This window comes from Pimephales promelas, chromosome 10 (genome assembly GCF_988280905.1).
Source record: "Pimephales promelas chromosome 10, fPimPro1.hap1.1, whole genome shotgun sequence".
NCBI lineage: Eukaryota > Metazoa > Chordata > Actinopteri > Cypriniformes > Leuciscidae > Pimephales > Pimephales promelas.
In genome coordinates, this window is record NC_142778.1 from 4,732,795 (window position 1) to 4,760,088 (window position 27,294).

At 37.9% G+C, this 27,294-nt stretch overlaps 1 protein-coding gene across 6 annotated transcripts in view; it reads right to left on the reverse strand.

The window, feature by feature from the left end:
- large2 (LARGE xylosyl- and glucuronyltransferase 2) overlaps positions 1 to 27,294 on the reverse strand; it is a 185,959-nt gene that overhangs the window by 66,071 nt on the left and 92,594 nt on the right. Inside the window, exons 3-4 of one of the 6 annotated variants that reach the window (XM_039647530.2) lie at positions 18,641 to 18,795; positions 18,250 to 18,338 (exon numbers count right to left, since the gene is read on the reverse strand). The exons of 2 other annotated variants lie outside the window; for them this stretch is intronic. The gene's annotated coding sequence lies outside the window, so the exon portion shown is untranslated. Of the gene's footprint in view, positions 1 to 18,249; positions 18,796 to 27,294 lie in introns of all 6 variants that reach the window. 3 more of the 6 variants (XM_089135317.1, XM_089135319.1, XM_089135320.1) reach the window with 3 other exon arrangements.

Below are 27,294 nucleotides of genomic sequence, written 5' to 3' on the forward strand. Positions count from 1 at the left end.
GTCATCTGCATTAAAAAAAACAGTCAATCATCCCATCAAAAGGCCCGATTCTGTTAGTTACCTGCCAGGACTGCAGCTCCAATCCATCAAATCAATCTTCAGTCAATCAAAGAGTTGCCAAAGCAAATAAAAATCCAGCAGCTGGAGAGTCTCTTAATCTTATAATCAAACAACACATCTGTGTGTGTGTGTGGGCGCACAGCTCTGCTCCGTGTTATGCAGCTATGCCAACACACGCTCTCAATCTTAGACACTTAACTGAAGAATACACTAGAGAGGTATAGAGGTCAGGCAAACAGACTCTAATCAGATCAGCTGCCCTGTCACTAAGCTAACAAGGACCTACAACAACTGCTTGCTTCCTCAGGGATCTTCCTCACTGGAGAACAGGAGTTTGTTTTAAAACCTAGGGTGATAGTGCGCATTTTAAGACCTTAGGCATGCATCTGGTGTATGATGACTTGGTACCTTCTAGTGAAGGAATCGCCTCCAAAAGACAGTAGCACCTCAATGCAGTACATGAGATCCATGGGGAGGAGTCAGATCAAGATCCAAGAGGTGGAGATGGGTTGGGTTTAGGGATCAGGGGGCGGAGTTGGGTAGGTTTAGGTGTATGTAAGGTGGGAGGAGTTGGATCTGGATCCGACTCCTCCCCGTGGATTTCATGTTCTGCAGTGAGAACCATCTCCAAAAAGAGTCGATTCCTTGACTCTCAATAGCCATAGTGTCGGTCGGAATCGACTCCAGGACAGGAATCGACTCACAGTATCGACTCCCAGTAAAGACGTGATGTGGTGAGTGCCTCAAACCAGTCAATTAATTGTGATTGGAACAAGAGATCAGATGATTCAATAACACATACCTCTTCTTTTTATTAAACATTTCAATAATAAACGGATGTTCCACTCCTGTCTTCTTGTTTTTTTCTATTGAACAACGTTGACATCTTTTCAAGATAATGTTTCTAAATTAGACCATAAAAGTATGCTGTATAAATAAATAGTATAGTTATACAACTTTAGGAGGGGAAAATATATATATTAAGTGTGTGATAAGAACTGCAATCTCATATTTTTTTTAATCCTGACCCTATTTTGATTAAAAGTAAACGGAGTCAGGAATCGGAGTCGACTCCAAAAAACCCGGAATCGAACATCCCTAGTGGCTTCACAAAGAAGCCAATCCCAGAACACACATCACAATGTCAAAATGATGGTGGACAAAAAAATCGAAAGTTACGTTTAATTGGCTGGGCAATGATTAATCGCGATTAATCGTATCCAAAATACGTATCCAAAAATCGTATCCAAGTGCACTTGTAGTGTACTTCAAATCTTAAAAGTGTATTTGGTCACACATTGAATTAGGTTGAATGAAATAAAGACTTTATATTGAATTAAATTACGATTAATTGTGATTAATCGCATCCAAAATAAAAGTTTGTGTTTACATAATAAATGTGTATGTGGTGTTTATAATTATTTTGTATAAATAAATAAACACACATGCATGTATATATTTTTAAGAAATATTTGTATATATGTTTATACATAATTCATATTACATATAAATATTAATATTTTATATATTAATAACACATTTATTTAATTTTCTTAAAAATATACATGCATGTTTGTGAATTTTTATGTACAAAATAAATACACATATATTATGTAAACACAAACTTTTATTTTGCATGCGATTAATCGTGATTAATCATTGGCCAGCCCAAATTTAATTCAATATAAAGTGTTTATTTCATTCAACCTAATATAAAGTGTGACCAAATACACTTTTAAGATTTGAAGTACACTACAAGTGCACATTCAATACAATTAAGTGCACTTCTTGTCAATATGTCTACCAATGCCCTCTATTCAACATCATTGCATTTTGTCGAACTGTTTTTAAAGCGAGAACAAATCCTGTCAGCTGCCTATGTACTGTTGGTATACGGCAAGGAAGCTCATAGGAATATAAACATATATGTGAGGAAATTACAATATCAAGCTTGAACACGCCTCTCGTTCCTCTGAATTAGCCACTGCTATTTGCAGCTGCGACGGGAAGAAATTGCCTGTAAAGAAGAAGAAAAAAAGATGTACGCTCCGGTGAATAATGCTAAACAACAAACAACAGCCCCAGCCTTCAAGTAGAACAATACCATCATTAGATAACGGGCTGTTCTCTTTTCAGGACCGACCCTCGGGTTAATGAACGTATCTGCATCGCTTTATGCACCATTACATGGCTTTATCTTCCTCAACGCTAATGCAATTCACGACAAAACTCAATAAAGAGACGTTCTGAAATAGCAGTCTACACCAGACCTGAAAAGCCTGTCATGACTAAATCTCACAGGGCATGAAAAATACTGAGGAACTCACTAGTGCGACTGAGCTTGGGGGTAAGCAGGCGTTTTCTGAAGACCTTTGTGCACTTACTGTGGAATATCGTCACCACTGAAAATATCTGAACATGTTTGAAGTGGAATGAACATGAGCTGCCACCAATATCTCCCTTTTAAAATAACATCACAGGAAGGTGAATGTGACATTGCCCATTGTGAAACACAGTTCTTGTACAGAGGATATAAATGTTCTGTAATTAAAAAATGATTTTCAATGCTGATTTCATCTGAAAACTGGCTTACAACACCTTGCTGCGCTTTGATCATGAAAAAAGAGATATACCTGAGCTCAGGAACATTCAAAGCAGTTAATATGCATGCATTTGTGACCGCATATCAATTGAAATTTATATAACTGTGCTCAGTTACTTGGCAACATAGACAGCCTAGAGTTGACTTTATGATTCTGATCATTAACTTGACGAAATGTTCCATCGTTTATGACATAACGCTTCCCCACCATTGACGAGTTTTTACGGCAATCCATGTTTTCACTGTTATGCTGTAGAGGGCGCTGTTATGGATCATCAGAATAAGTAATGCATCTCCAGAGCTTAAAAAGCAAAGAAGAAACAGGAGCAAGCGATAGAAGTATTGCTTACGCACATGTAATCTAACTCAATCGTCAAACATTAAACAGAATATAAATCAAAACTGCCTACGAATGAAATGTCGACCCAGGACAAGATCTAGGATTGTGAAGTAACTCGTGGCCTCAAGATAGAGTTAGTATCTTGAGGCCACGAGTTACTATCTTGAGGCCACGAGTTAGTATCTTGAGGCCACGAGTTACTATCTTGAGGCCACGAGTTACTATCTTGAGGCCACGAGTTACTATCTTGAGGCCAAGAGTTACTATCTTGAGGCCACGAGTTACTATCTTGAGGCCACGAGTTACTATCTTGAGGCCACGAGTTACTATTTTGAGGCCACGAGTTAGTATCTTGAGGCCACAAGTTACTATCTTGAGGCCACGAGTTAGTATCTTGAGGCCACGAGTTAGTATCTTGAAGCCAAGAGTTACAATCTTGAGGCCACGAGTTACTAACATGAGGCCATGAGTTACTATCTTGAGGCCACGAGTTAGTATCTTGAGGCCACGAGTTACTATCTTGAGGCCACGAGTTACTATCTTGAGGCCACGAGTTAGTATCTTGAGGCCACGAGTTACTATCTTGAGGCCACGAGTTACTATCTTGAGGCCACGAGTTAGTATCTTGAGGCCACGAGTTACTATCTTGAGGCCACGAGTTAGTATCTTGAGGCCACGAGTTACTATCTTGAGGCCACGAGTTAGTATCTTGAGGCCACGAGTTACTATCTTGAGGCCACGAGTTAGTATCTTGAGGCCACGAGATAGTATCAATTAATTTTTTTTGCCAAAGTGGGACTAGGGGGGCTCCGTAAGCCAGCCTCCAAAAGTTTCTCCAAAAACAGATCTATCATCTTAAACAAAATTGTATTTCCTTCAGGCACAGGAAAGTGAACTTTATGCATAGAGGTAAAATGCTGAACCAAAATAATTACATCAAAGTTCAATAAAATAAAAGCGAATTGGCACCTCTTAGCTTCCAAACTCCGTCTATCAGTTACAGTGATGAGTGTTTGTATTCTCTGACTATATTCTCTGCTCAATTCATTGTCAACATTGTAGTCCCCACCCTGCATCCCCCATCATAATTGGCTCTCAACCAATTTCTCTTCCTTTTCCCTCTCCTCTCCACCATCAAATTCTCCCATACCTCCCGAGCGCAATTCCATCAGGTCCCAATGGCAAAATCAGATCAGTGCCCAATAGCCATTAGCTCCTCTATTTAAAGAGATCTATGCAGTTGTGAAGGCTGCTTAGAGTTAATTACGCTGCCTGTCTGTGTTTAGCCTGTGGCAATACTGCACTCCGATGGGAAGATTATTGAGTTTTATCGCTTTTCTAATGGAGAAACCCCCACCCCACACACGCCTCACGTCCATTCAGAACATAGGCAGGGCTATAAACCGCCTCCGAAGCCTTAAAACCGACTTCTGCCCTGAACCGATAAGGAGCTGTAACAAAACACATTGATTTGGCCCATACGGATTAAAAAGCACCATCGTCCACCCAGAGTCGATGCAGTTTTATGACACAGTGCTAAAACTCAAATGGCTGCATAGTGCTGAGAGGTTGAGTAAAGTTCACTGGGCCGTTAAGGCATAAAATGGTCAGTGTCAGCTGGGGTGTGTCTGTGGATGTAAAGGCCACTATCCACTGTGTTACTTTGAATTATAATGGTCACACAACAGATAAATCAGGGAACTATCACTCGAGTTGCCTTATTGACGGTTTCTCAGCTTTAAAGGAAAGGAAATCTGTAGGACAAGGGACTTTCTGAATGAATCCGATGAAAGTCCCACAGGGCTAAAGCTAACTAAAGCAGCAGGAGCATCTAAATCCCTGGAGGTAGATAGAAACCCTCCAGATTTCAGCAACCAGACAGACGGCTTCAAAGGAAAACACACAATATACAGAACAGACCCAATAATGCAAATTTCTCCTCCATCCAGAACCCTCTAACACAGTTCCCACAGGGATAGGTAACATGCAGACTGAATAATTTACAACAAGACATGAATAGTGTTACAAACAACAGCACATATATGACATTAAACCCCTTACTAGCTATCAGTCTTTAGAAGTTGACTGAAGGGTATGAGGGCTTTTATGACGTAGTTGAGACAGACCTCCCAGCAAACACAGAACGTTCCCCTAACGTTCCCGAATGGTCCCATGAGGTTATTTTTTTTTTTTGGAACCAAACAAGAACGTTATAGGAACGTTCCATGTAGGTTATTTTTAGGTTCCGGGAACGTTCCCTTAACCTTAAAGGAAAGTTCTGGGAACCAAAAACGAACCTAAATTTGTTTGCTGGGCTGTGGCCTCGCAAGTATTTCTACACAGTACGGCATAATCTTTTTTGAAATATTCACTATGTATACCGTGCACGTTTCAAATCTATATTTTCATTTAAAAAATATATATTGGCTAAGTCTATCATTTGTGTATTTCATAGACAAGGCAATTTGAGCCATTAGCAACATGCTAACATTAAATCAATGTCCCTCACTTGAGTAGCACTATTTGGATGACTGTATGTCTGTTAGAGCATTCCAGATTTGGTTACTTATGAGTTTTTTTGTTTCATTTAAGATCCAGTCTTGAAAGACAGCTGCCTATGTTGGCAGTAGAAGACCGTAAGCAGGGTTGCCAGGTCTGTGCAACAAAAGTAGCCCAATGGCTAGCCAAAAGTAGCCCAAAAATAGCCGAATGCATTTCTCTCCATCAGGCAGATAAATTCTCCACTGAATTTGCACATCTGGGGGTGTTGGAGAACCGAAAATGTACTAACGGGGGTAAAAAAAAAAAATCGTAACCGTGGCAACAACTTAAAAGTAGCCCAATTCCATGGGAAAACCATAGACAGTAAGCCAGGTCTCCGGGTTTTGGAACAGAGCTATGGAAAACCTGGAAAGCATATAGGCAATTGAAAATCCCACAATGTAAAGGACTCAAATTGTTGCTAATGTATCAACCGTGATCATTTTTTACCTATTGCTTGACCAGACTGGAAGAAGATCAAAGATTTATCTCAGAGGCATTGACACCATTCACTGAATTAAACATGCAATGTAAAGAGGTCATGTGATGACAAGCATAAAGCTGTTGTAAACTGTTGTAAAAATGCATACTGTTTGAAACCAGGGTGTCTGCAGACTTTTAAATCTAATTTATTACTTTTAATACCTTTTTTAAGATATGCACAAATAAAATGAACACTGTGTCCATACAGAACAAACCCAACTTAATTAAACAAGCTGGAGCAAAAGAGGATATGAATTAGACTAGAGGTTGATCAATATTGGATTTTGCTGATACGATGTGTTTGAATAAAGGCAAAAAAAGACTACTGTACCAACAACACTTGTAAAATCAATATATTGAAAAATTATGTTCTTGGTCTTTTATTTCATGCAATGGGGCATCAGAGCCACCAGAGTTTACATTGAATTAAATACAAAAATACCAATAATATCTAGAAAAAAAAAGACTTTTTGCAGAATACGGGACTTTTAAAAGGCCAAAATGCACAAGGACTCTTATTTTGAAATATCAATGCTTTACCTAGTTGCTCATTCAAAAAGATGAGGGAGATAAAATATGCCTTTTTACAACCATACACAACATATTACAATATAAACACCATAAAGTTAACTTTGTCATAATTCATCAACAGTAGATCATGAGCAAACGCTTGGCATTAATGTGTACTATTCAATGATTGCAACTGCACTGAAACACCAAGCCTGTAGAATGTGTAACAGAGTAGCGTTTTGATTTTAACTCACATTTATATAATCACAAATCGTATTTCTATCATGGGGACCTTATTTTTAAAGACATTTTAAAAAACAGTAGGCAGTATATAGTATACACAAGCTATTTTGTTCAACCTGATGTTCACATTCGAAATTATACATTTCTATGGCAACACTATCCATGGAAAAATGAATCTGCAGTGGTCAGGTGGTACAGCAGCCACATTGTGCGAGTCGGAGCTCTCAGTAATTGTAATTATGAGTTATCTACAAGGTTTTACAGGTAAAAAAAAAAAAACATGGTAATTACGGTAATTTTAACATGGTGAGTATGCAACTTTAATATTCCATTTCCAAATATTTAATTGCATTCGAAACAAACATGGAGGTTCTGTTTCAAAAAGTAGATCCAATATCCTTATATTTAAATACAATGTGTGAATGCAGTTCATAAATACAGCAGTGTGTGTCCTGCCGTGGCTTTTACTAACAGCACGTCTTTGAACGCACATCACACCTCTCAGGGGAAACGACAACCAGATGAATTATCAGGTAATGTTCCATTAACAGGCAAGTGCTGCTAATGCATCCATAAACACAATTACAATGAAAAACAAGCACAGCGTGAGCAGGGCAACTGATATTTTTATATTTATTTGCTGATATTATGTTTATAACTGACTGAGCGAACATGTGATGCTGGTCGACAGCAAATCTGAGATCCTCACATGTTTGTGTCACCCTGAATCTCTCGCGCTTATGCAGAAAAGCAACTGTCCTTACTGAATATTTAACAATATCTTCCCCTTTCCCTCTCGTTTTCTTTCCTGCACCCTCTCAGCTCGTCAAACGAGTCCTAGTCAGCAGTAAATCCCACACTTCCAAGGATTTGGCCCAGCGTGATCTGTCACGCAGTCTCCAGGCAGGAGAAGTAGAGGAGGAAGAGAGTCTGAGTTCAGCTGGCAAGCAAAAGACCATAGGGGATTGTGGGTAACAGACCAGCCATTCCAAACAGCCCACTCACGTTAAGTAGTATATAGAGCACACTCACGTTAAGTAGTATGTACTATATAGAGTACACTCACGTTAAGTAGTATGTACTATATAGAGTACACTCACATAGAGGACACTCATGTTAATATTATGTACTATATATAGAGTACACTCATGTTAAGTAGTATGTACTATATAGAGTACACTCATGTTAAGTAGTATGTACTATATATAGAGTACACTCATGTTAAGTAGTATGTACTATATAGAGTACACTCACGTTAAGCAGTATATACTGTAGAGTACACTCACGTTAAGTAGTACTACATAGAGTACACTCATGTTAAGCAGTATATAGAGTACACTCATGTAAGTAGTGTGTACTTTATAGAGTACACTGATGTTAAGTAGTATATAGAGTACACTCACATTAAGTAGTATGTACTATATAGAGTACACTCACGTTAAGTAGAATGTACTATATACAGTACACTCATGTTAAGCAGAATATAGAGTACACTCACGTGAAGTAGTATGTACTATATAGGGTACACTGACGTTAAGCAGTATAGAGTACACTCACGTTAAGTAGTATGTACTACATAGAGTACACTCACGTTAAGTGGATGTACTAGAGTGCACTCACTTTAAGCAGTATATAGAGTACACTCACATTTAGTAGTATGTACTACATAGAGTACACTCACGTTAAGTGGTATGTACTAGAGTGCACTCACGTTAAGCAGTATAGACTACACTCACGTTAAGTTGTATGTACTATATAGGGTACACTCACATTAGGTAGTATGTACTATATAGGGTACACTTACATTAGGTAGTATGTACTATATAGAGTACACTCACGTTAAGTAGTATGTACTATAAAGAGTACATTAACATTAAATAGTATGTACTGTATAGAGTACACTCATGTTAAGTAATATGTACTATAAAGAGTACACTAACATTAATTAGTATGTACTATATAGAGTACTCTGACGTTAAGCAGTATATAGAGTACACTCACATTAAGTAGTATGTACTGTATAGAGTACACTCACATTAAGTAGTATGTACTATATAGAGTACACTCACATTAAGCAGTATATAGAGTACACTCACATTAAGTAGTATGTAATATAGAGTACACTGACATTAAGTAGTATGTACTATATAGACTACACTCACGTAAAGCAGTATGTAGAGTACTCACATTAAGTAGTGTACTATAAAGAGTACACTAGCATTAAGTTGTATGTACTATAGAGTACACTAACATTAAGTAGTATGTACTATATAGCCTACACTCACATAAAGCAGTATGTAGAGTACACTCACATTAAGTAGTGTACTATAAAGAGCACACTGACATTAAGTAGTATGTACTATATAGAGTTCCCTCACTTTAAGTAGTATGTACTATATAGAAATCTCAACTGCTTGATTGTTATACTGTATAGTCAGAAAAATGTAACTATATTATTGCTACGTGATTAATTAAAAGTTGGATATACATCCTACTTTACCTGTATACATAGAGTATCCTCACATAAAGCAATATATAGCAAAATTTGGCTGTGTAATTATATCATTATATCATGAAATAATGTGTATTGTGAAAAATTTGACTGGACTCCCCCTGACGGTAAGGACATTAGGGCGGTTCACGAATAACGACATACTTCTATAATGACGATAAAAGAAAAGCAATAGCACACAAATATCAGATCACACTGTGGACCGGCCTTTAACAATACGCCCTCTGCTTGCTTTTCCCCAAGACTCTTGTGAGCTCGCTCTGCACAGAGAGATTTGGGCATTGAGGTTTTTAGATAACCCTCTCCAGAGTCCTTTGAGAAGTCACTGCAGGGGCTGGACCCCGCTCCTCGTCCCCCAGGAAAGCCATATTATCTATTCCCATTCATCTGCCGTCACATGTGGAGAAAACCAATGAATGTGGCTTAATATAGCTGCAATTTGGTGCATTGTGGGGGATGAGACATTTTGATTGTGGACCTGTGATTGTACCCAAATGGGAAAAGAGCCCGGGGGGCTTCATCACACACTTGTCTTGCTAAACATTTAATGAAGTAGATGTGCTTCGAAAACTAGCTAATATGAAGTAGGCTGCAAATTGTTGGGCTAAAGTGCGCTCTTATGAAAAATAAGTGCTTAATTGTAGTAAATGTGCACTTGTAATGTACTTTAAATACAACGAATTGCAGATAATATAATATTATTGAAATAAAAGGTCACTTAAGTGTACTTAAAGAGAGTACACTTGCATTTTTTTTTTAAAACTTAAGAACACTTTTAAAAAGTGCACTTTGTAATAATGTCAAATATAAAGTTCGACTTTATAGTACATTTAAAAGGAAAACTCTGGTCAAATTTAACATTGAGCTAATTTTTTTGTACATTTGGAGTGCTCTCAGTACAGACAAAAACGCGCTATTTTAGTGTATGTCCTTTAAATGCAAATGAGCTGCTGCTGCCGGCACAGGGGGCGGAGCTTCATGAGCTCGCGCTCAGTCTCTCAGGACAATTTCATCTCACGGAATGATGATAATATCCGAAACTCTCAGTAACGGTGTTCATTTCTAATCGGACAATAATGCCTACAGAGTCAGAGTGCTGTATAGAGATGGAACAGGTATAGTTTAGTAGTTTAATTACGGTTATTATAACGTATTTGACATCTGCATGTATCCATTATGTATTACACTCTAAACAATGCTGGGTTGTTTTAACTTGGGTCAAATATGGACAAACCCAAATGTTGGGTTAAAAATGTAATTTAAAATTTTAACCCCACTTCAACTTTCACTTTCAGCTGTGATTTTTTTTATTACATTTTTAACCCAACATTTGGGTTTGTCCATATTTGACCCAAATTTGGGTTGAAACAACCCAGCATTTTTTAGAGTGTATAATAGCCTACAAGTCTGCTGTTTTGGACTAGGTCCGAATGATCATCAAACATACACTCTCAGAAAAAAAGGTACAAAAGCTGTCACTGGGGCTGTACCTTTTCAAAAGGTAAACTTTTGCCCATTTTAGGTGCTAATATGTACATTTGAGGTGCTAATATGTACATTTTATGTGAAAATATGTACATTTTAGGTGCTAATATGTACATTTTTAGTGTTAATATGTACATTTTAGGTGCTAATATGTCCATTTCATGAGCTAATATGTACATTTTAGGTGTTAATATGTACATTTTAGGTGGTAATATGTCAATTTTAGGTGTTAAATTGTACATTTTATGTGATAATATGTACATTTTAGGTGCTAATATGTCCATTTTAGGTGGTAATATGTCAATTTTAGGTGTTAATATGTACATTTTAGGTGATAATATGTCCATTTCATGAGCTAATATGTACATTTCAGGTGCTAATATGTACATTTTAGGTGCTAATATGTACCACTAAGGTACCAATATGTAGCCTTTGGATACAAAAGTGTACCTTTTTAAAAGGTACAGCCCCAGCTTTTGTACCTTTTTTTCTGAGAGTGTATACTGATGAGTTTAATAAAGTTTATTGTACATCACACAAAAGATGAAGCGTCAGTTTTACTTCAGAAAATCCCCATAAGAGCTGAGTAAACACATAAGAAGTGCGCGAGTTGAGGGAGCATTCCTGTGGGCGGACGTTAGTCAAAAAACTGTTCTAATGACGTCATCAAAGAAGGAAGTAGAGGGATGTAGTCCAAACGGGCCGTTCGATGTAGGCTACTTCCGTTAAATAAAATATCTCGCTTGGCATTGAACTTTGAGCTTTATAATTTTACAGATATTATTTATGCTCTAACAACAACATTACACACTAACCAAAGTTTGAAACATGCGATCACGAAGAACAGGTCCTTTAATATAAATTTAAATTTTAAAACTTTTTTAATTTAATCGTAAATAACATGCAATTAAGTGTCTGAAAATAACATGCAATTAAGTGTCTGATTCGAATGCACTTTTGACGTTTGCCGAGATTCTTTGCCTCCATGTCATGCATTAAAATAGCTTATATAAATGCTCTTTTTAAAAGTATGCCACAGTGTACTTCTTTTTTCAAAAGCGTTATGTAAGAAAATGACACACAAAAATAGCCCAGTGTAATGCAAACGCCATAAAGCGTTCACACCTACGGCAGCTGATCAGGCACATTCCCCTCCTCCTCCTTGAAACCCAACAACACAAGATTGTGAGATTGTAAAGGGCCTTTATATGTGTAAAAGAGCCAGACGGGGGTTACGAATGCGAATGCAGAACCTGAACAGCAGTGTGTCAAGCATTTAGCTGAAGGATCATCCCAACTGGTCGTAACCACACATATGTATGTGCTGGCGGTTCCTCAAAATGGCTCTAGGGCCTTGGAGACACCAGATTTTAATTAAAAAAGATACAATGGCTGTTGGCATTGGCCCTATCATTCTCATTCTCAGTACCTTCTCTGACCCTGGGTCATGGACAAAAGGGAGGAATGATGCGATGATGGGGTTACTGAGAGCTTTTGTTTGAACATCATGTTTGTCTCCTCACCCCGACAAATGTCTTCAGTGAAGAATTGTAGACAATGTTAGATGAAAGCGAGTCAGACATGTTGTTCTGACAGGGTTTCTGTTGAGGCTTGACATTGCGTTCATGTACAGCGAGGGAACAAAGGTAGTTTGTGATTAAATATTTAATGTTTAGGCGAATATTCTGAAAATCTTTTCCTCTCCTTTTCCCAGATTGATCATAGTCTCAGCACGTGCAATGGTGCGACTTACAACAACTCAAATATGAAATAATTAGGGCACTGTCAATGCAAAAACATAATTGAACATTATTGAGAAAAATAAGTGCACTTAGTTGTATAGAATGTGCCATTGGACTGCTTAAAAGTGTATGTTTGCAGATAATATAATATCAATAAAATAAAAGTCTGAGTGTACTTGAAAAGACAGTTTTTTGTCTTTTGAGTGTTTCTTAACACATTGAAAAAGTATAAGTACACTAGTTTGTAATAATGTCGAATTAAAGTTTTAAAGTACATATTAAATCTTTAATATTCTGTTGTACTCTTATTTTGATGTGCTGTCTCACATTTTAAAAGTACATGATAATTTTGGTTTGATATTATACATTTGAATGATTATATTTTAAATGCTCTAAATTGCAACTTCCTTTTTACAAATGTGTAGTTACAAATGTATTTGTTTCAAAATAAATGACATTAAAGTATATTTTAGTTCACTGTTAATACTTGCACATTCAGCAGAACGCTTTAGCCACATTTCAAAGATAATAGAAGTAAATATGAAATTGTGCATAAACATGTTCTTCAGTTCTAAGTGGGACACAAAGTAAATAAACACAGTAAAAAACAGTCATCTTTTTAAAAATCTCTTTCCAAGTACACAGAATCTTTCTTTTAGCACTAAACGGCAAAAATAAAATAAAAAAAATAATACCTTAGAGGCATTAGGCTTTTGTTTGCATACATTTTGGTCACACTACATCTTTGGTAGAACATAACACACTGTAAGAGCAAGATATCGTGCAAGTATGCTGGTTAAAATCTGTAATATTTCATTATGCCTAACCCCATTTATGATTTCCTGTCTATCCCAAGGAATTAATGCCAAAAGTGAGCACCGTAAAGCTGAGAATTTGTCTCAAGACCATTCATTTCTTGCTATTTTTATATGTGCAAGCAGAAAATCAATTAGAAAGCGTTTTTCTGGAGTGTGCCAATAGCGGCCGTGTGTCGTGGGTGCTGACCCGCCAGTCATTAATGCTCTCAGTGCATTTCTGTGTGTGCATTGAAGCAGGTTGTGGGCGGTAAAGCCAATCCTCGTTTCAGGGTCACTTGAGTTCTCCGTCTTGTATAACACTATTCACGATATTCACCTTCAGTCTTTATTTTTGTGGATCAGCTGACATGTGTGGGATTATACGTTCCTGCACCTAAAACTCGGACATCAAACCATCAAAAGCTCCTTTGCTGTAACTGACCTCGATGCTAAAAACAGCATTGTTGAGTCTTGCATTGCATAACTCATCTCACAACAAAGAGAGGCCTCTAGTGTTAGCGATGAGACCTGTGGCAAGGGTTTCCATTAAGACTGGGGTCACAGATATCTGCGTGCACCTGTGAGACTGAGCTTATGACGTACTAACCACTGTGTGTGTGACCATAGGCTGTCCAATCAGCATGCAAACAACAACGGTTCTGTCTAACGAACTTTACACGATTAAAGAGTCACTTCTAGAGCATAAAGTGTGCAAGGTGTATGGTCACAAAGATGTTTCATTCACGTTGATTGACGGATGGATGGATGGATGGATGGATAGATGGATAGATAGATCCACGATGAGAAAATGTAATAAATACATGCTGCTTAATTAAACAATAATATACAGTATATATATATATATATATATATATATATATATATATATATTGTTTCCTTCAGACCAAGAAAAAATCAGGATAAAGTGAAGATAAAAAGATGCAACATGTCAAAATTAAAAAAGCAACAACAAAATTAAAAGGACAAATATAAGAAATTGTACTTTCAACATTTTATGGAAGCAGCAATATATTGTTATAATTTTTTTTGTCGTTTTTTTCTCATGATTATCGATTACACTCAGAAAAAGGTACAAAAGTTGTCACTGGGGCTGTAACTTTTCAAAAGGTACACTTTTGTACCCAAAGGCTGCATATTGGTACCTTAGTGGTACATATTAGCACTTGAAATGTAGATATAAGCACTTAAAATGTACATATTAGCACTTAAAATGTACATATTAACACATAAAATGGACTTATTAGCTCATGAAATGGACATATTTCACCTAAAATGTACATATTAGCACCTAAAATGTACATATTAGCATCTAAAATGTACATATTAGCACTTAAATGTACATATTAACACATAAAATGGACATATTAGCTCATGAAATGGACATATTTCACCTAAAATGTACATATTAGCACCTAAAATGTACATATTAGCACTTGAAATGTACATATTAGCATCTAAAATGTACATATTAGCACTTAAATGTACATATTAACACATAAAATTGACATATTAGCTCATGAAATGGACATATTTCACCTTAAATGTACATATTAACACCTATACATCTATCTATCCAACCATCAATCCATCTAGTGATCATGAGAAAAAATTATAACAATATATTGCTGCTTCCATAAAATGTTCAAAATACAATTTCTGATATTTTACTATATATATTACTTTTCTCCATCTCTGGTCACTCCTCCAACCCCTTAATCTTGAATTTTCAGTTACATCTACCAATCAGTTTGTCCACATTAATGTGAAGCGCACTGAATTTCTGACATTTACTGAGAGTGACACAGAGAGAGAAAGATGAAGGAATAACAGATGAGTAACCGGAGAAGGATGAAAAGGAGCTGTTTGAATGCTAAAATGTGATTTGAATCAGAAACAAGCTGTTTGGGCATCACTCTGGGGGTCACTATCCTTGCAATTCTGTCAGCAAACTGCCCTTTCAGTGCAATCAGGGAGCCGGTTTCATTTCTTCAAACGACGCCGTTGATACTACACAGGACAAGGTGATAAAGGATCACTGTCTTTCTCTCAAGAAAGGCCATCTGTCAGACCTTGTGCGTGCTTGTGTGCGTGTGTGTGTGTGTGGTTCAGAAGGATAGAGTGGGCATCTAATCATCCTAAGCCAAGCTTTAGACATGTGTGTGTACACAGTTGGTGACCACCATCACAATCACAAACGGGGCCTGTTCACAACTAGAGACATGAGAATGAGCGACAAGACTGAGCTCAGTAAACTGCTTGCCGTCGTTCCAGCAGGCTATAAAATGAGTGTAAATGTCCTGCAAAACCAACTGAAATGTGTCAGCACTATTACAGGGAGAGTAAAGCTTTGGCTCGGCTCAGAGGAAGCCTTTAAAACTGCTTTACATTCTCCCCGCTCGTATATCACGAAGCGTCGCTCAGAAGTTACCTCAGTTAAAGTCTAAATGGCACTGAAGACATGGATATGAACAGTGATCGTCAGGCTCGGACACGAAGCATTAACTTTATGAGATGTGAAACGAGGACACGGCAATGCGAAATTATGATTTAATCATCATATAACAAGATTAATATTTGGTATTGCTGTGACATTTGTCTTAGTACACTGGACTTTTAATGCCAAGGACCCCTGAATATGAGGATCTCTTTGCAAAGGAGGGACACCCTTACTAAAATAAGATGGCAGCTGTATATTTTCACGTAGCCTGTAAAGACCCTTTTATGATATTATAAAGAATTAAATCTTGTCACAGACATAAAGCCAAAGCGGTATCTGTAAAATATTTAGTTTACCCTGACTCTTCTACACACTATTAAATATATATTTTAAGTGAATAAGCTCAAAATATACACTCTAAAAAATGCTGGGTTGTCTCAACCCAAATTTGGGTCAAATATGGACAAACCCAAATGTTGGGTTGAAAATGTAATAAAAAAATGTACAGTTGAAAGTGAAAGTTAGGTTAAAATTTTAAATTACATTTTAAACCCAACATTTGGGTTAGTCCATATTTGACCCAAATTTGGGTTGAAACAACCCAGCATTTTTTGAGTGCATTTTAAAATCTTTTTCTTTGCTCCTTTTAAAAAAAAAATTGTTTTGTATTTTCCTCTTTTTTTATTATTTACATTTTACTATTTACCACATTTTTATTTGAATTCACTAAAAACGATGACTAAATATGCACTCTAAAAAAATGCTGGGTTTTTTCAACCCAAATTTGGGTCAAATATGGACCAACCCAAATGTTGGGTTAAAAATTTAATATAAAATGTTAACCCAACTTCAACTTTTACCTTCAGCTGTAAATTTTTTAATTACATTTTTAACCCAACATTTGGGTTAGTCCATATTTGACCCAAATTTGGGTTGAAACAACCCAGCATTTTTTAGAGTGCATATTGTAAAATCTTTTTCTTTGCTCATTTAAAAAAAAAAACGTTTTACTTATATTTTCCTCTTTTGGTTTGTGTATTATTTACATTTTACTATTTACCACATTTTTATTTGAATTTGAATTCACTAAAAATGATGACTAAATATACACTCTAAAAAATGCTGGGTTGTTTCAACCCAAATTTGGGTCAAATATGGACCAACCCAAATGGTTAAAAAATGTAATTTAAAATTTTAACCCAACTTCAACTTGCACCTTCAGCTGTAAATTTTTAAATTACATTTTTAACCCAACATTTGGGTTTGTCCATATTTGACCCAAATTTGGGTTAAAACAAGCATTTTTAGAGTGTGTGTTATTGGCCAGCATTGGTCACATGGCCCACATGATTTCATCCGAGCAGCTAAACCATTTATTTTTGAGTAAAAATTACAAAGACAAAGCATGTTTTCTTTGGAATAATGTGCAGATTAGACGTTCACAATAAGAGTGGTTTTATCTGTATTAAGAAAGTAAATAGGGACTATTTTGATGTTTACATTTCCATGTAATTGCAGCAATTTTGTGGAGCACTAAAAATACAAATCTCATTGTCCCTTCACAATCATAATAGAGCTTGGAGTTCAAAAATAAAGACGTGCATAAGCAGGGAAAGGTTGAACTGATTGACTTTATGTCCCACAAGCTTATTGTCACTAACAAAACGAAGAGATACACACCTGTTTCAAACACGCAATTTCTCTCTTGAGTGCACACACACACACACACACCCCTCCCTGAGTGTATAAACACTCACACACACTGATTGAAGATCGCTCAGCTTGTGTGAAGTGAAACAGGGACCGTGCTCTGTGGAGAGCTGAGAGTGTGAGATTGCTAAACGCTGATATACAGATGTGTGAGTGGAGAGGGAGAGATACTGGAGTGTGTTTAGAGAATAACAGCTGCTTGGGAGGATCACAGGGAGTCCAACATTTTGTGCTTCAGTGGAGAGAAATGTGGTTTAATTAGCAGTAACCTTTTAGGTATCAAGAGACTAGCACATCACATGGCAGTACACACACACAGCTAGTTAAAAAGCCGTCCTCGGCCACAAGGGCAGAAAGTTTTAACATGACAACCAGCGGCTACTGGCGTCAATGTTTACGTGCAAATAAAGCATGTCATCTTTATAAATCTGTAACAGTGCTAAAGGGGTCAAAAAATAAAGAAATATTCGTTTTTTTAATGGAAATTATATTATCTAATCAATTTGAATCAGTGTAAAATGTTTTAATATTTGGATCATTCCCGAGAAAGGATCATGTTCTCTGGAATAATTTGAGATGATCTAAAGAGCATCGTGAGGTTCACTGAAACCAAGAACATCTGACTGTACAAATGAGTTCACATTTACATACAGACTATATGAATACATTTTTTCCCAGTATATGGCAATGGCATTATAATATATTTCATATAAATAAAACATCATACAAAAAGTAAGACCGATGAAAAAAAAAACAAAGTTCTCACCGTTTTTCACCAGCTTCAGCGTGAAATGAAGTGTTCAGCAATCCCAATATCCATCCCAATATCCATCCCAAAATTCCCGCAGCAGAGTTCTGGATAGATCCACAAAAGTCAGTGAATTTGAGAGACAGGTGTGCCCTCGGTGTACGAACTGATGATTTCAGTGCATGATCACAAAGACAAGAGAGAAAGGAAGAGAAGGACCTCTCGAATGAAGTCTGATGGAATCAGTGCGTGACACAGATATCCCTCACTCTTTTAGAAACAGGGTGAAAAAAGACACTCCGAGATTTTAGAGGAAGAGTCCCAGGAAGGTTGAGATAATATGTAGTCCATGCCTCAAAGGATAAGAGAGACTCCTAAAAGAGACAGACAAGGGACAGTGAGTCCTTACCCTGAGGCACTCCTAGAGGAAGAAGCCGGTGCTGAGCATTCCTAAATCAGCTTTCCGTCCCTTGCACGAACGCATTCATGGTCCTCTTCCATCTTCCTCACGTCTCGGGGCTTGTGAACAGTGTTAATCTCTCGCCGTTGTGCTCTGATCTGCAGCTGAAAGGTACAGAATGAGCGAGGCACCTCCCCCACCTCTGCTAATCCGGCCCACTCTGGGACAGCCCCTTTTTGCTGCAACCAATCAGAGCGAAGGCTCCGCCTCCAGGCCTGCCTCCACTCTCTTCCCCCTCTCTCATGCACTAACACTGACACATTATACACTGGATACTTGATTACACTAGACAGACTGATGCAATACAAGTCCAAAGTCTGGATCTGAAAATGTACAGAAGGGGGTTCTGCAAATAAATACTCCACTAAATGTTCAATTATAATTCGTGTTGATTTGCTTTCAATAAGAGTTTATTTGAGTTGACATGAGGGACACTGACTGGTGGCTATATGCAACAAAATTGGAAGGAAAAAATACTAATGATTTCAAGTGTGTCGATAGATTCTCTAAAGACGGCAATTAGGTTTTTTAATTGTTTGGTTTTACATTGACAAAGTGGGGCTCACATTATCTTGCTCATTGTATGGTTGGACACTAAGTGTACAGTTAGGAAATCTCATTTTATGCAACTCTAAGTGCATTATTTATTGGTAAAGAGAAATGAATCGCTTGATACATAAAAAATGATCGTGATTAACAGTAAACGACTGTAAAAATGCAAGAAAAAAACAGAAAGTTTCCGTATACGGTAAATAACAGTGATATATATATATATATATATATATATATATATATATATATATATATAAATATAATGGTACATTTAATGTAATTTTACTGTAAAATACTGTTAAATTTACAGTTAATCACTTGATACGTAAAAATGATCGTGATTTTAACAGAAAAAGACTGTAAAAATGCTACAGTGAAAAACTGTTAATTGGTTAACAGAAAGTTTCCTTACTATATACGGTAAATAACTGTGATATATTTATAATGGTACATTTAATGTAATTTTACTGTAAAATACTGTTAAATTAACAGTTAATCGCTTAATACATAAAAATGATCGTGATTTTAACAGTAAAAGACTGTAAATGCTACAGTGAAAAACTGTTAATTGGTTAACAGAAAGTTTCCTTACTATATACGGTAAATAACTGTGATATAATGGTACATTTAATGTAATTTTACTGTAAAATACTGTTAAATTTACAGTTAATCGATTGATACATAAAAATGATCGTGATTTTAACAGTAAAAGACTGTAAAAATGCTACAGTGGAAAACTGTTAATTGGTTAACAGAAAGTTTCCTTACTGTATACGGTAAATAACTGTGATATATATATATATATATATATATATATATATATATATATATAAAATGGTACATTTAATGTAATTTTACTGTAAAATACTGTTAAATTTACAGTTAATCGCTTGATACATAAAAAATGATCGTGATTTCAGTGCATTACAATTAAACGAAACCGATATTTAAACTTCAAAAGGTCAGTAAATTAATATTATATCAGATAATGAAATACGGTTTATTGCTGTAAAATTAATTACGGTTGAAAGTCTGTAAAACCTGTTGCTACCGTATTTTTAACAGGAAAACTCTGGTTACCACAGCTGCCAGTTTTTTTTCCCGTAAATTTAACGGATTTTTTTTTTTTACAGTTTATTGTCATTTCCAATTCAGCTGTAATTTCTCAAAATTCTGCAAAAAGCGTGAAAATATTATTTAATTGTGTTAGAATGCATAAAATGCAAATGATTTTGTCCTTTTATTACAAAAATATAAATAAAATAAAAAATAATTTGGATCAATGTCATTTTAACCAAAGAATGTTTATCATTTGAGATGTGTTGGAAAAGACACCTTCAAAAAAAAAATTATAGTTTATAATTATATAAACTAGTGAGAGTGTGAAAAGTGTTTAAAGAGAGTTTCATTATGCCCATAGTTGAAAAAAAAAACTGCTTATATAAATTACACAAATAGTTTCCTTAAAGGGCATTTACACTGACACTGACATGCAGGCAAAGCAACCAAAACTCATTCAGTTTCAGTGAGAGTCTGAGAGATGCCATTTGGCGATGCAAATAAAAGTTGAGCAAAGTTCAGTTTTATGTAAATACAGAGTGACACAATACGGCATATACAAACGGGAATGCAGACAGCGTAACAGCTGTATTGACCTCATGGTAACTGAACTCAAGGAAGAACTCCTGCAACTAACAGTAAGCTACTTGGTGACCTCCAACTGTCAGTGTGAATGCATGCAAGTTCACACTTTTTAGATGCATCTCACTTAGTACAGGTGTTAGTCAATGGGCTTTCACACTGACAGCGATTTGCCGTGACAAAGAAACCAAAAGTCAATCAAGTTCAACGAGAGTTGGGAATTTAAGATGACATGACTGACGGCAACAATTGAACAAAGTTCAACTATATGTAAATGCACAGCAATGTGATGTGAAACTGGAGCAAAACTATCAACTCATGATACAAATGGATGCATCAGTCAAGCAAAAATGCCTACTCGTGAACAAACAGTGGGCGGCCACCAGCGATTCAGTCATTTTGAACATGGTCACCACAATTTTAGTTGCATATATATCATTACAGACATGCATATATCTCATTACAGATATACAGATATAAGATTTCCTTATCCGCACAGCACTAAGGTGAGTGGTAGACATGGAAGTGTGACGGTGACTTATATGGATGACACAAATTGTTTCACAATGGGCGTTCTTACTGACAGTGATTTGCGTGAAAGCAACCAAAAGTTATTGAAGTTCAACGAGAGTTGGCAATTTAAAAGGATACTCCACTTTTTTTGGTAATAGGCTAATTTTACAAGTCCCCCAGAGTTAAACAGTCAAGTTTTACCGTTTTCGAATCCACTCAGCCGATCTCTGTTTCTGGCGGTACCACTTTTAGCATAGCTTAGCATACATCATTGAAGTGGACAAGACCGTTAGCATTTCTCAAAAAAAAAAAAAAAAGACCAAATAGTTCCGATATTTTTCCTATTTAAAATTTGACTCTTTCTGCAGTTACATCGTGCACTAAGACTGACGGAAAATGTAAAGTTGCGATTTTCTAGGCTAATATGGCTAGGAACTATACTCTCATTCCTGCGTAATAATCAAGAAACTTTACTGCCGTTCCATGAGTGCAGCAGGCACAATGATATGACGCAGCAGAGTGAAGTTTTAAATAGGAAAAATATCAAAATTATTATTATTATTTTTTTTTTTGAGAAACGCTAATGGTCTTGTCCACTTCAATGATGTATGCTAAGCTATGCTAAAAGTGGTACCGCCAGAACCAGAGTTCGGCTGAATGGATTCAAAAACGGTAAAACTCAACAGTTTAACTCTGGGGGAGTTGTAAAATGAGCCTATTTCCAAAAAAAGTGGAGAATCCCTTTAAGATGACATGACTGACAACAACAGTTGGCGATGCAACAAATTTTATATAAATGCACAGCAATGTGTTGCAATGACTACCAATGCTGGAGCAAAACAAGCGCCTCATGATACAAATGGATACAGTCGAGCAGTGACCAGCGATTCAGTCTCTGTCATTATGAACGTAAGGTCACACTTTTAGTAGCACATGTCTCAGTGCAGTTTGGAAGTTTCCTTGTCCGCAGCACTAATCCAAGGTGAGCGGTAGACATGGGAGGGTGACGCTGATTTCTTGCCCATATGGGCCTGTCAGGACTGCATCTGGAGGATAGGAGCTTGGCAGTGCTTTTGAGCGTGAGCATCAGTAAATGAAGAGTTCCTCATTGAGTCCAGTTGATGGTCAGAGGTCACCCCAATCTCTCCAGTCTGTTGCCCGAGTCCTCTTTGCAGTTTTCCGTGCTCTTTTTCACCCAGCAGACAGAAGGCATTATTTTCAGCCGGGCGGCCACAGACGTGCGCCATCACACCAAAGCACTTCATGCTCCAGAAATCGCAGAGTTGCACAAGAGCACCAGGAGCTCTGGCCAAATGCAGACAGAGCACAACCCCCCATGAAGCACCTGCCTCACACATGCGGGGAACTCTGGCGGAGCTGTGAAATCGGTCAGTTTGTTGACAGCTGTTTGTCGAGATGGGAGGTATTGATTATATCTTGGGGGTGGTGTGAGGTTGTCTCTGTCTCTCTCAGGACTATCCACCTCCATCCGTCTTTATTCCATCCCTCGCTCACTCTTTGTGCCTTACTGGACAAAGCGAACGCCTCTGGGGAGGATGCTTGCCAATGTCCAGACAAGTGCTGAATATTTGATGCGTCCCCAGTGGCATCGGAAGTCTCTTAATGGCTATCTTTAACATACGACCGCCTAAATCAAAGGCTTGACACTCACTGCGAAAATACTCTATCAATAATGTACCACAGCTGACCAAGATGAACACACAACGACACAAATTACAATTGAAAATGGAATGAGTTGTCAGCTTTTTTGCAAAAAGTCTTTGCAGCTTATTCTACCAGATATCAATATTTCATGTCCATCCATAGATATTTTTTCCAAACTGCTTGTTCTATGTAAGGTCACATGGATGCTGAAGCAATCCCAACATCAGTCACTCACACCTTCAGGCAATTTAGTGTCTCTAATTGCTACATATCTTTGGATTGTAGGGGAAACTGGAGCACCCGGAGGAATCCCAACACCAACGCAGGATCCTGCCTCGGCTGGGATTTGAATATGCAGTATGCTGTTCATATAGGTGCATTCTGTCAGATAAATGACCTGTGTGTAAAGAGGGACTGGATGGCGGCCCAGTTCAACTCAACTTAGACATGCTCGAAGCACAAACAGGAATGAAATGTTGAACAACTGAAGTAGAAGATGCGCTAATGCTGCTTGTGGAACGAGTGGATCCAATGATGTGGAGCGGGAGAAGTTTCACACAGGGAATCTAAAGCACACAAGACACACGCATGTCGCATGGCTACACTTTGACATAAATGCGACTTGAACCATCTAAATACATGAGCAGCCAGCAGACCTCACAAAACAGCAATGACGCATGCCCACATGTCTGATTTCAGGCGAAACTTTCCATCTCCGTTCCTCTCTCCAGCAAGTCCATGTATGTGTGTGCGTTTGCAGTTTATTCATGCTCCCATTACCACCAACTGTTTTACTTTCACAGACCCGCAATACTTTTCAATAGAGTCAAAATATGGGAAACATCGAATGGTACATCGCACTGCCAGCTCAGCGGGATTCAGCCGCATGACATGGTTGTCTAACCCTGAACTCCGTCAAACTCAGTTTAATGAGGCCAGCAGGACTGGGGCATGAGCCGGGCCAGGAGGGGTCTTAAAAAAGCCCTGCAATGCAGTGGATACACAAGGACATCTCACAACCCAAGTGTTCAATTAGCATAGTGTAAGCAGTCCACACCCACCCAAAGCACAGTGTGGGGTCCAACAAGGACACTTAAAGTGTACAGCTTACTTTGCAAACAGCTCTGAAGTTTGCTAACCCATTGCGACACCGACAAGGGAGCGTGTGCTGCTCTGAGCTGCCTTCTTGAAGCACTTGTTTTAAATGGTGACAATTTTGACACATCGTTTAAGTGATAAAATTTTTAAAAACCTCAATGCATCACCCAGCGTCTACTGTCCTCTGGAACGTTGGCACAGGTTTGTCCGCCGCTTTAATTAAGCATTGATGCCATCTCAGTAGTTATAACACTGACAGCCACAAGGATTTGGCAGACGAATAGAAGTTTGGTGAAGTGAGTTGGAGACGTTGGGGAAGCTTCTTGGCACGTGTAGAGATGCAGAGAAGTTCGTGTAGCTTTCACGGCGTAGGCAGACAGGGAGAGGAGTATGTGATGTTGTGGAATGTCATGGCAGATGGAGGCAGATGGCCATTCATATTCCTGTATCTCATTACAGCTTCTCAGAGTTTCATATGATCAGTAAAAAAACTCCATAACAGATGCATTAGACCTTCATTGCGTGGCCGGTTCAGTCGGGGAACAGCTTTTACTGGGCAAGAGGGTCACTTTACACACACTCGGATGTAATAGATGTATCTGCCTTGCAAATTTGAGACTGTAAACTGCAGGGTGGCACAAATTTGACTGCTAATATGTCTTTGCTTCCGACTAAAATGCAGAGCTCAGGGTTCCCGAGGTCACGGAAAACCAGGAAAATAACTGAGAATTGTAAATGTGGGTTTACATAGTTTAGTTTTTGTAATCAGCTAGATGTTGCTTTTTTTGTAGTGTAAGCAATTGCAATGTATGAATTGGGAGAAAACCATTCTCAGAATGGCTCTTTTTCAATCTTTTTCGATTTCCAAGTCATGGGAACAAATAAAATCGTACAAGTCAGTTATATTGTATGATAAAATAATTCAATAAAACAAGGCATTTTGATGTACAATTTGTGAGCAAATGGTCCTGAAAATGGATTTGTCATCCGGATTTATGGATGGATTGATTTCAGCAGCTCAAACTGACGTTTAGATGACTGTCTAATTTCATCAAATTGCATCATACGTACCATATTTCCAGAGTCCGGTTGTGGTTTTATAAGCGTTCGACCATAAAATACTTGGACTCACCTTTCCACTCAAAGATCAACTCCTCTGTCATTATTGCAAATACCACAATAAAACAACACACTAACTTTACTTTCAACAAAATGAGAGTTACTATTAATGGATGACACATCCACGCTGACCGCAGACGTTTAGCCGATATTTACGCTGACAAAAAAAATGCTTTCGCAAATAGAATAAGAGTTTATATTGGCAAGCTGTCATCCCAACATGAAAGACGTTCCCAAGAAAAAGTCATTTTTTGGCCTGTCACAACCCTTCCACTCCATCATGCCGAACTCTCACAAAAAAAGCCTTTTGTCCAGTGCTATGCGCAAAACAATCTGTTGTCCTGGCATCTTTGACAAATAGATGGTTACAGAGACCTGCAGGAAAAAATATTGAGAAACAAAGAAGGCAATAGCTTTGATGTTTTATGAGAACTGTAGTTAGAAAATCAGAGAGTTGTTGTGTAAATGGTAACGGTTAGAGGATGAATAACTGAATAATTCCCAGCTGGACATGTTTAAACCTTCCTAGCTGGCTGTTCTTAACTAGTTTAAGCTGGTCTTCCAGTCTCCCAGTCTTGCTAAAACTGTGCGGTTCACACTACATGACTTGCTCTCTGTGAAATCAGGAGTGTTCAAGTTGTTGAGCCGTTCACACCACACGACACAACGTAATTGATCCGCAACAGGAGGTAACGCACTACACGAGTTGACAACAACTCTGTCACCCAACGATTGGACCTTGTCAACAAACCACGTTTTGATATGAAAAATCACGCGATAAAACGAACCAGAAATGACGCGAAACAGCACACGCGCCAATACCCAGCAAAGAAGACGAAGAACACAACACAACACGCGAATATGGACGTCAGACAGAAACTAGTGCTGCAAATTGTTTGTGCGAGGATTTGCTCTGAGAAAAAAAATACAAAAAAAGAAAAAATAAGATTTACCCGTCAAAATGACATCATGACTTTTGCGTAAACATACACGCCACTTTCGAGTCAAGTGGCATGTTATCTCTACGCATTTTGAGCTATCCACGTGTATGCGTGTATGTCTACGCCATTAACGTCCGAGTGATTCCGCGTGTCTGTACACGCCGTCAAATGTCCGTGCGAAATGAAGCAAAATGTAGATCTACATCTGGGGAGCGATCTTTTTTTTTCCTAGGATGGTAAGGGAACAGTCATAAATGCCATTAACCCCAGTGACGGTTAGGTTTAGGGACGGGGTTGAGGTAAGTCATATATTTATATATACAGTAATAACGTTAATTCAACGGCGTTCATAAACACGCTGAAAAGCGATTATGCGTCTTCATAGCACGCCAAAAATGGAAATACGAATTGGTGTGTCATACACACGCTACTTCATGAGATCAGTCTGTACCTGTTGACCTCAACCCATGCCTTGCTCTGATTGGCTGTAGCTCATGACATCACGTGAGGTTGAGTCGTGCGAGCATGCTAGATATTTTTCTGGGCGTCTGCGAGCGTCTTTGATGTGTTGTTGGCGCTTTCGTTGTTCATCGCTCACTAATCCCCCGCAATTTGCGCGCGTTAACACCCTGACCTGTCGGCGAGCTCAAAGATTTGCAAATCGGGCTTAAAATCATGTAGTTTGAACAAGGCTTAGGCTGGTTTTTAGGTGGTTTACTGGGGTGGCAGCTAAAAAGTGCCTAAAACCCCTCTAAAACCAGCTTAGATTGGTTAAAGATGGTTAGCTATTCTCTCAACCTAGCAAAGCTAGGTCAGCTGATCTCTAGGCCAACCAGTGCATAAAAAGACAGTAAATTAGACAAAGGAAACCATCTAAGACCAGTTTAGATTTGTTTTGGCTAGTTCAAGCTTCCCCCCCCCCCCTTATTAAAGCTAATCAGCAATGGCTGTAACAGAGAGGTGTCTCACTAGTAATACTTAGAGTGAACTTGGCAAAGGTCTGCTTCTAAACTCTAGTTGGAGGCAGAGTGTAATTGGACTCTAAGCTGGCCTCTCAAATAAATCAAGCCTTTA